Genomic DNA, 10,405 nt, shown 5'->3' on the forward strand with positions numbered 1-10,405 from the left:
CTTTCAACGGCTTTTTTTTTTTTTTTTTTTTTTTGTAGAGCTCAGCTGTGACAACTTGCTTCATAATTATTTACTGAAGCTTAAATTGTGCACCCCTGCTCCACCAGGGCAGGTTAGACAGCTGCTATTAAGCTAGTTGAGATGCACCTCCTTGACTCTCGTTGCCACATCAGAGCTATGTTTACTAGTCTTGCTTCATCTTTCTTAACTTTCTGCGGCATCTGCCACAGTTAACCCATCACTTGTCTTCAAAGATGCCATCCTCTCCAGATATTCAAAAGTTTCATCCTAAACCAGCGCTCTCACTTAGTCTATCCAAGGTGGTGGTTGTTAAGTGTCACTGAGTCAGTTCCAACTCATAGTGACCCTGTATAGGGTTGAGGCATGGATGGTGGGTTTGAACCACCAACCTTGTGGTTGGCAGTCCAGTGCTTATACTACAGCACCAGACTAGGACTCCAGTTTATCCACAGTAATAGGATTCTGCCTTCTGTTTTCAGGATGATTAGTGGATGATGCAGATTACTATCCCTTTCTATAGCCATGTGCCACCAAGGCCACAAAGAGCTTAAAGCAACTCACATATCTGAGTTCATTATCGGAATTCTTCAGTAGTTTAGCTTAGGAGGAGATACTTCTGGATTAAGCTACAGATCAATGTTACCCAATTGTAATCTCCATCCACGTCATCCTTACCCATTCTGTTGGGCACCTTTATCCTCCCTTCTATTTACTTACCATAATCAAGAGAGCACCTGGCCAACTGATCCTCACCCAAGTGGCCACTCCAAAAATTCCTTCTTGGAATTTCACTGCCATGAGACCATTAACTGGCTGCCATTATTGAACATTTTAATCAAAGAATTAGTAGGTGAATCCTGATCAAAAAGGTTAAAATCTGGAACAGGTTTCGTAAAGAAACCAGACATGACATATTTAAGAAAACCCCAAATCTATCACCCTGAGAAAAATCTTCGAACCCTGAACTGAAATTATTCCTTGGAGTCATCTTTAAACTAAACAACAGTGTAGCTAAATTAGTAAAGGCTGTTCCACTATGAGCACTGTACTCTTTTAATGAAGGAACTATATGAGATCAAATTGACAACAGAAACTAGAAAGCAGAGATGAGAAGTTTAGGGGGTCGTAAACCTGTTGTTGGTGAAATAGTGGGTAGGAAATGGTAGAAAAAGTGATACAGCTTGAAGACTGTAAACAGTGGTATTTAATTATACTCATACATGTAGAAATCATGGGATGGGTATATATCGTATGTATGTTTTCAACAAGATTAGGGGGGAAAAAAAAAAGCACCTTTAGTCACAGCTCTGTGGCCTTGGCCTGCTTTCTATCTACTCAAATCTATATACTATTAATACCTACATATGGTAGGTATATAATGGTATCTCATTGTGATTTTAATTGGCATTTCCGTAATAGCTAATGATGTTGAGTGTCTATTATTTGCCACTTGAAGCTTCTTTAATGAAGATGAAGTGTCTGTTTAAATCTGTTGCCATTTTTTATTGGCAACTAATGGTTCATCCCCTTACCATTAGTTTAATTTTCCTTGTTTCCATTACAGGATCTTACCTAGTCATATGGCCTGCTGTCTCTGCCAATTTAAAAGTACCATTGAAGTTGTCTGCAAGACAGTCAAGCTGCATTGTGACAGTGAATGTCTGATAAACGCCACTCATTGCAGTGAGTCTAAATGGCTTCATTATACAATCTCAATGAAAATGCAGAACAGAATTTCAAATTTTCCTGGACTCTAGGTGTGTGGTGCTGTAGGATCCACACTGGACTGCTAACCACAGGGTCGGCAGTTCAAACTCTCAAGCCACTCCTTTGAAACCCTAGACAGTGTAGCTATGAGTCAGAAATGACTCAACAGCTATAACAACTAGGTTTTTAGACTCATGGAAACTAGATAAACACCCCCAAACAGTTGCCCTGAGACATTCTTCAAACCTTAAATAAAAAAAAGTCCCTTAACGTTTTCTTAAAACCAAACGTTGTTATTGTTGTTAAGTGCCATTGAGTTGGTTCTGACTTATGCATAGGGTTCTGAGAAACAGTTGGTGGGTTTGAACTGCTGACCTTGTGATTTGAAATCTAGTACTGATCCTAACACCAGGAGTTTGGCATAACTAGTAAAGAATGTCTGTATTGAGGAGAAGCCTCTTTTAAGAACTGTTTAAATCAAAACCCAATCCAACCCAGTGCCATCACATCAATTCACACTCAGGGTGACCCTCTAGAGGGTTCCCAAGGCTTTAACTCTTCACAAGAGTAGAAAGCCTCCTCTTTCTCACTTAGAGCAGCTGGTAGGTTTAAACTGCCCATCTTGGGGTAATCAGTCCGGTATTTATCCTACAGTGCCACAAGGGCTACTTAAGAACTATCTATTTGGGGTCAGAGTGACAACAGCAACTTGAAAGTTTAGATAGGAAATGTAGGTGGCCGTGAGTTACGCTAATGAGTGAGAACAATTAACTCAGCAAAGGGGGGTGAGAATGGTCACCCAAGTTGAAGAATGCCATCTATACAACTGAATTGCTCAAGTAGAAAGGGTCTAATTGGTGTATGTCCTGCTATGTATATTGTCAACAACAACCAAATAAAATGTAAAATTTTAAGCATCTTAGCAAATCCAAAGGGGGAAATTTCTCTGAACATACTACACCACAGAGCTCAGGTCAATTTTAGGAAAAGAATCAGGGTGCACAAATCATAGTGGCACATCAAACCTTCTGCTATGAGGCTAGGATATATGGCAGCAGGGACCAAGCAAGGGAGTCGGGTAGGTGGGTGGAAAAGGGCATGTTCAGATGAGGACTCATGAGCACATGAGCACTTTAGCAGCTGTGCCCCTCCTGCCCTCAGAACTCTGGTCTTTCAAAGCAGTCATGTGTGATGACAACGAGCATGTGAGGTCACAGAAGTGGAGAGAAGACAGATTCCTTTGCATCAGAAGCAGGGCATTATGTGGCATACGTATATGAGGAGAGATGACAGATAGGTCTAGCTAAGTGGGAGAATCTTTGTCTCCCAGCTGTGGACTTTTATTAAGTACTGGCCAATTGACCCTTGGAGACCATTGGAATAAGCCTATATTATAACCTGTTTCCATTGGGTGAATTCCATCTCATAGCAACCATATGGGACAAAGGAGAGCTGCCCCACAGAGTTCCCAAAGCTGTGAATTTTTACAGAAGCAGGCTTCCATATCTTCATCCTCTGGAGCAGTTGATGAGTTTAAACCATCGACCTGCTTGTTAGCAGCTGAATGCTTCACCACTGTCCCACCAAGCCTGTATAACCCTAAATAGAGTTAGTATCTTTCACTCTATGCAATGTCATGAGTAGGTAGCCTCTTATTCCAAAGAACTAGGATGGACATAGTAGACACACTCATAATGGAACATCGCTGCTAGTTAGGAACATAAATCTGAGTTTATTTTTCTCCTCAAATTTTTGTTGACTCCTAATTTATTCAGCTGGGATATATGGCTACATATTGACAAGAAGCCATCTCACCAGTCTTACATGATCAAACATAGTCTCTTCTATTTTGACAGGTGAAGAAGCATTTCTCAGTGTGATGGAAGGAACGTTCATGAAGGCACTACAAGCCCAGAAAAAGAACACCAGCACTGAGCTGGCTATTGAGCCAGAGAAGGCAACGGTCCACTGTCCTGAACGAGCTGCAAGACTTTAATGATGAAAGTGATCTTATTAGTGCCCTCAATTACATATTGCCTTATTTTGATGAAGGAAATCTAGAAGATATAGAATCAACACTATTACCATTCATTAAACTGTTGTTTTCAAATGTACAAGACAGAGATAGGGCTCTGGATTATTTGCAAAACAACACAGGGAATCCCTCTCTTAAGTCTGCACCTAACAATGCAACTTACAAAAATAAATTGAGGAAACTGTACTTTCTGGAAAATTTGTTAGATGAAGATATTCAAGAAAAACTGTTGAGGTTAAAAATAAAGAAAAATTAGCCATGCTTATGCAATCCAACCTTTTAGGTGCCAAATTTAAATGCCAAATCTTTCCCCCAAAATTGGAAACTGCTCAGCCCCGGGAAAACCATCTGGCAAAGATCCAGAGAACGGGTGTCTGGAAAAGATTGCAGAGGGTAAACAGAGTCTTCAAGAGGTCAAGGGGCATGAGAAAAAGGCACTTCAAAGCAATTGAAGATGAGAACATCAAGAGGAAACAGAGAGCCAAGTCATTTGTGGAGAACATCCCCCAAGCCAGAAGGCTCAGGAGGCCAGCATCGAGGGGACTGGAGCAACTGAATCAGGTACAGAGGCCACAGAAGTTAAGGGAAGTCTCCTTCAACACAGAGTCATCATTCATCAAGAACCATAAGACAGTAGTCTCGTCTTTCATGAAACAATACTCAAAGGGCATGCCTTCCACCTTGCCTTCTTCAAAAGCCCCACCTGAAGGTAGAAACCAATCAAAAGACTTGACCTACAGCATTTTTGTTTTAGAAGATGCAAATACTCGAGTAAAGAATATGGAGGTTCCTAAAAAAGTATCACATTCTGGAAAAAATTACATCTTCCATAAATCTCGCTTGCGTATGGTTCATAGAAGACCAAAGGTCAAACGAAGTCGAAGGTTCAAAAAAAAAGGTTCCCTCCAAAAGCTCATGCTTAGAAAGAGACCTGCTTTCCCTGCATTGAGGAGCCTCATAAATTCCCCTCGGCAAGATGTGTTTTCATCTGCAGGAGGTCTGAGTTCTCCAGAAAATCCCTTTCCAGAATTACTTTTGTCAGAACCTGCAGAGAGCACTACTATCCACAATGCTATTGTGCCAGATGAGACTACCCCTGAAATGTTTGCCCATAAGGATCCTTCCACTGTAGATTCTGCTGTGACTGCAGACAAATTAATGCCAACTGTTAAACAAACCAATGAAACACAATGGGAGTACCATAACATGGGCACTGACTTACCCTCCGAGCCCGAAGGCTCCTCTCTCCCATTGCTCTTATCCCCCAGGTGATCAATTTGAAATCCAATTAATCCAGCAGCTGCGGTCCTTCATCCCCAACAATGATGTGAGAAGGCTCATTTCTCATGTTATCCGGACTTTGAAAATGGACTGCTCTGAGCCCCATGTACAACTGGCCTGTGCCAAGCTCATCTCCAGAACAGGCCTCCTGAAAGAAGCTGCTCAGTGAGCAGCAAGATGTTAAGGTATCAAAAGCAGACTGGGATACAGACCAATGGAAAACTGAGAATTATATCAGTGAGAGCACAGAAGTCCCAAGTGAGCAAAAAGAGCAGGAGTCGAGTGAGGTGAGGACAATTCTGGAAACATAGAACCCAGACTTTTCCATCAGAGTTCAGGACAAGCCTTTGGAGTAGCCAAGCTCCTACTCCATATCTGATCCTAACAAACTGCTTTGGCTAAGATAGTCACTCCCTACTTTACTTATTAAGAGAATGGTGTCCATATTCCTAGTGTAGACAAGAAAATGACTTAACATTATTATACAAGAAGAATGCTTAATAGTATGATTATTAAATGTGTATGTTCTTGATGAACCTATAAGCTAGATTCAATCGGAAGCACTGAGTTCTGAAAACTGAACAGTTAGCTCTTAGTCTTTGAATCTTCTCGGTTCTTAAAAAAAGTGTTTTGGTTTTTTTTTTTTTCCTCCTGTTTTTTAGCTCACAAAAGAAGTTCCAGGATATGGTTATAACAACAAACTCATCTTGGCAATATCTGTGACAGTGGTAGTGATGATTTTGATTCTAATTTTCTGTCTCATTGAGGTAAGGACAACAGTTTATCAAATTTCCAGAATACACCTTGTCTTTATAATAGACTCAGAACCTACAAATGTAAAATCAAAGCTACTTTCTCACCTACTACTGCTTGTCATTCCTCTTTAATCACTAGGACTGGAGTACACTTTGTTCTTTTATTGCAAAGTATAGTCCAGGGATTTTTGAAAGGAACCCCATTCCTCGAAAGTCTTGGTGGAGTTGAAACCAAGATAACAAGCCATTAGACTTGTTTTGGAAGTTACATTTAAAAAGGCCAAGTTGACATGATAGCAAAATTTCTTCCACCAAAAACTAGGGCAGTGATTTGATATAGTCACCAGTCACTTTCATTCTATCACATGTTGGCTGAAGTGATGAGAAAGAGAAAATGTCTGCTCTTATGGAGTGATCAGTCAAACCGAGGATAAAGGATTAAAAAAAAAAGATAAGAGTATTATCTTGTAGGTTGCTTAGATTTACTTAGCATCTTCTCCAATGTGTAAGTCATTGTCTAAATAGATTCATTTAAGATATTGCAGCCTGACTCCTGTATTGGTAGCCTACTGGAATTTAGCTCTGCTTATTTTTGTTCAATTTTATCATGATTTATTCATGTCATGACAAGCAGCTTTTAGCATCTTAAGGCATTTGGTATGCCTAAGAAGATTACATAGCTTTCCCCATGTATGTTGTTCTATATACATAGCTATAGATACATGGTCCTATTTGCAGCACATACAAATACACATGTAGAAATAGCTTCTGCCAAACCAATATGTTCTTGATATGCGAGTATAGTTCCATTTGCTTTCTCACACCTGTTCATCTTGTACATGTAACTGTGTATGAACTCACAGGTACTGTTTTATTACTGTTAACTGCAGTGCCAGTACATGTGCTAAGTATTGTAGGGTGGTACATAGGAAGCTGTTGAGGTTTGTATGATTTCTATCTAGCCACTTCACTGAATTCTCACATTCCCCGTACTTGTACCTATGAACATCTAGTTGATTCTGACCCATAGCGGCCCTAGATTATAGAGCAGAACTGTCCCGTAGGGTTTCCAAGGCTGTGAATATTTATGGAAACAGACAGCCACATCTTCCATGGTTTGAATTGCTGACATTTCAGTTAGCAGCTAAGCACTTAACTACTGCACTCCTAGGGCTCCTTCCAAATAAATTCTCATACTCCCAAGAAATGTAGTTGATCTCCTGAGCTTTTTAGGTTGTCTCTAATTTCACATGCAAATAATGATAGCTTTATCTCTTTTCCTAATACTTACTTCCTATTTAAGTGTGGATTAGTACCTTCTGAAGCAATGTTGAGTAGTAGCAGTAGTAATTGGCTTCCTACTTCCTTACCTTAAAATAATTCTGTTGTCTAAATTTCTGGTAGACATTTTTACCAAATTAAGGAGATTTTCTTCCTTTCTTACTTCTAAGAATTTAGGATTTTATTTAGACCATCATTTATCAGGAATTATATGATAAATATTATCTAAAATAACCAATAAAATATATTAAAACATATGCTGAATCCTAAGCTATGTATAGAGGAAGAGTAAAGAACTGCTTAACAGGATAGAATCCCTGTGCTCAAAAAGGTTAGCATCTAGCAGTGGAGAAGGCTTAAAATAAATAAAAGAAATGAATAAAGGCTTGGAGATGTGAGCGGTAACCATGAGCATGCTTTCTTCCAACACAGATTTATTCTCATAGATCAGCCTTTAAGGAAGATGAAGAAGCATGCCAAAGGTAAATATTAGCCTGGGGATTTTTTCAAAATGTTTACTATGGTTAGAATACATATAGCAAAACATTCATCACCTGACAATGTCTAAAATAGAATTTGAGGATGAGAGGAGTGTCTTAGAGTGCCTTTTCTCAAGCCCTTCAATTTACAGTAGGAACACTGCCAAAGATTGGGCAGGAGATACTCACCCTGTTATTTTGTCTAGTTCCAGCAAAATTAGCCCCACAGTCCATGCTGAGTTTGATGGGGTTGCACAGAGAGAATTAGGCTGGGCTTGTTTCTTCCTGCTGGTGGGGGTCCAGGGGCCTTCCTAGGGAACTCTGAGGAAAGACTGGGGAAGTCTACCTGGTCTTTGAGTAAGAGGGATGATCTCCTTCAAGGCTGATGGAAGTTAGAATATATGAGGTTTTTCCCTTTAAAGTCACAGGAAAATGTCACTTCTCATCCTACTGGTCGTCAAGTCTCCACTGTATTCCCCTGATCCAAATCTCAAAGAGTTTTAACTGGGATGGGCCTTGTCTCGGACTGTGAGGGAGAAAGGGAAATAACTTATCCCATGATCCTATTGCTAGTGGGTATCATAAAGACGACAGCTTCTTCCCATTTGGGTTCCTCTCCATTGGTTACAATGTGCTTGGGCTGTGAACTTCATTAGATGTTGATAACGTGGCTCCGTACATGCAAACTTAATAGAGACAGAAGGCATTCTAAAGCAAGTTTGGTGATGTGGATGGTTATGTGCTGAGCAGCTAACTGAAAGGTTGAAAGTTTGAGCCACCTCAGAAGAAAGGCCTAGCTATCTACTACCAAAAACCAGCCATGGGAACCTCTAAGGGACACAGTTTTACTTTGATATCATGGGGTCATCATGAGTTGAAGTTGACCTGATGGTAACTTTTTTTTTTTCCAAATGCAAATTTAGTACACACTGTGCCCTCTGGAATTTTCTATTCTGTTCAGTTTTTTGTTTTGTTTTGTTTTGTTTTTTAAAATGCTAGTCATGATGATCTTAAACTGATTTCACAGCCCACTCACCCATCAGTGATCACCTACAGTATGAAAATCAGGTTGCTGGTTAAAACAGCTAGAAAAATAGAATCATCTTCTCTGTCACTCTCCCTCCTCCTCCAAGAGGTTGAAGCATGTGAGACCAAATCTGAAAGGGACAGATGTGAACTGTCTCTAGAGAGGGCTGCCTAGTATGGTTGTGCAGCTTATTCAATGCACAAAGGCACTTGGTCAAGGAAGTAAGAGGGGTTGAAAATTCTGTCTATGCCAGGCCAGCGGTCTGCCCAGGGATCCTCTGAGCCTGTGGACAGACACGGAGGGCTTCTAGAAGTCTTGTGTGTGGAGTCGTTCTCAGTCTCCACGTCTGTGGTGGTTGTGCTAACTGGGACTGTGGGTGGTGGGAAATTTGGAGGCTTGTTAAAACCAGAGGTATGTATTAAGAGAGATGGAAAATGGTAGGCAGCACTAATTGCCTTTCATGGGTGTTTTCCCCAAGGGGCTTTTTCCGGCGGAGTCCACTATACAGGAGATGCACATCAGAAAGTGAAAGTCAGGTATGTGGGCAGGCGCACCCAGTGCTGCGGTAGTGGAAGAAAGCAGAGGAGACTGGCAGGAGCTCATTATTCAACCTTCCTCTTTTCTAGGAGGGAAGCGTTTTCTGGAGACGGCGGACACTTTGGCTCAGGGATATGTATAGACCGCTCAACGCCACACGCAAGAAAAACATGGCACAGAAACTGCACGATAAGGATTCTTCTGACGAGGATGAGATTTTCAACAAGGGCACAGGGTAAATGATCAGGGACAATTTAAGCTTCTTGTCTGAAAAGTGGTATCAAAATGGGAGGAATGCAGAACAGTTTCCAATTTTCATGGACTCTAGGCTTTCTAGAACTGGGGAGGCTGGATGAATCCCTAAAACCACTGCCCTGAGATCATCTTTAAACCGTAAACCAAATATATCCCCTGAGGTCTTCTTAAAAATCAACCAACAGGAGACTGGAATCAGATGGTAGCCAAGGTGAAGGTGTAGTGAAGGTCACCATTAGCAATAATTCAGAATTCCAGGCAAAAAAGAGGCAGGATAGAGCTCCAAAACTTGGACCCACAGAGCTAGGAATAGTTTAAAGGTTTGAAGGCTTATAGCCTGTGGAATTTGGAGCTGAAGTAAAACATCGTGTATTTTTAAATCTGCCGACCGACATCCTGGGCGAGACCAAGCAGCAGGACGAAATAGGGACCACAGAGATACCACGGAAACACGCCGCCGGAACCTTCAGAAAAAAAGGTGCACAATATACTTTGCCAATTTTGAGTGGCTCCGATTTTATCTTTTTCTTTGGTGTCGGGTAATTGGTGAGCTCACTGTTTGCCCACCTACATTCGGGTGAATAAAGGTAAGTGCTTAGCCGAGTGGCCATGACCCACCCACACCGCTGATGGTTTCTTCTGCCAGGAACCCGCACATTCAGCCCAAGCTGAGACGTGGACGTGCATCCCATTTGATCTGTTTTTTTGTTTTGTTTTGTTTTTTTCCCACTGGTTTGAGAGGAGTCCCGGCGTGGCACTGTTAGTTAAGGTGCCACACTGCAAAGCCTTTTGAACTGCAAGGTCGGTGGTTCAAGCTCACCAGCTGCTCCTGGGAAACCCAATACAGGGTCGCTACGGGTCAGAATTGACTCGACAGCACCTAAAAACAAGGAAAGGAGGGCAGAAGTGACTGAAACAGAGTTAGGACATTAAAGAAATACTTATATTAAGCTACAGAATTTTTTTTCTTCTTCTTCTTCCTCTTTTTCTTCTCCGCTGCCCCATCCCTTTTTTGTGATTAGAGACT

The 10,405-nt window shown here is 41.1% G+C and overlaps 1 pseudogene; it reads left to right on the top strand.

The window, feature by feature from the left end:
• LOC102817886 overlaps positions 1–9,358 on the top strand; it is a 44,617-nt pseudogene extending 35,259 nt beyond the window's left edge.
• The last annotated feature ends 1,047 nt before the right edge of the window (positions 9,359–10,405 follow it).

Source organism: Chrysochloris asiatica, unplaced genomic scaffold (genome assembly GCF_000296735.1).
Source record: "Chrysochloris asiatica unplaced genomic scaffold, ChrAsi1.0 scaffold00594, whole genome shotgun sequence".
NCBI classification, from domain to species: domain Eukaryota; kingdom Metazoa; phylum Chordata; class Mammalia; order Afrosoricida; family Chrysochloridae; genus Chrysochloris; species Chrysochloris asiatica.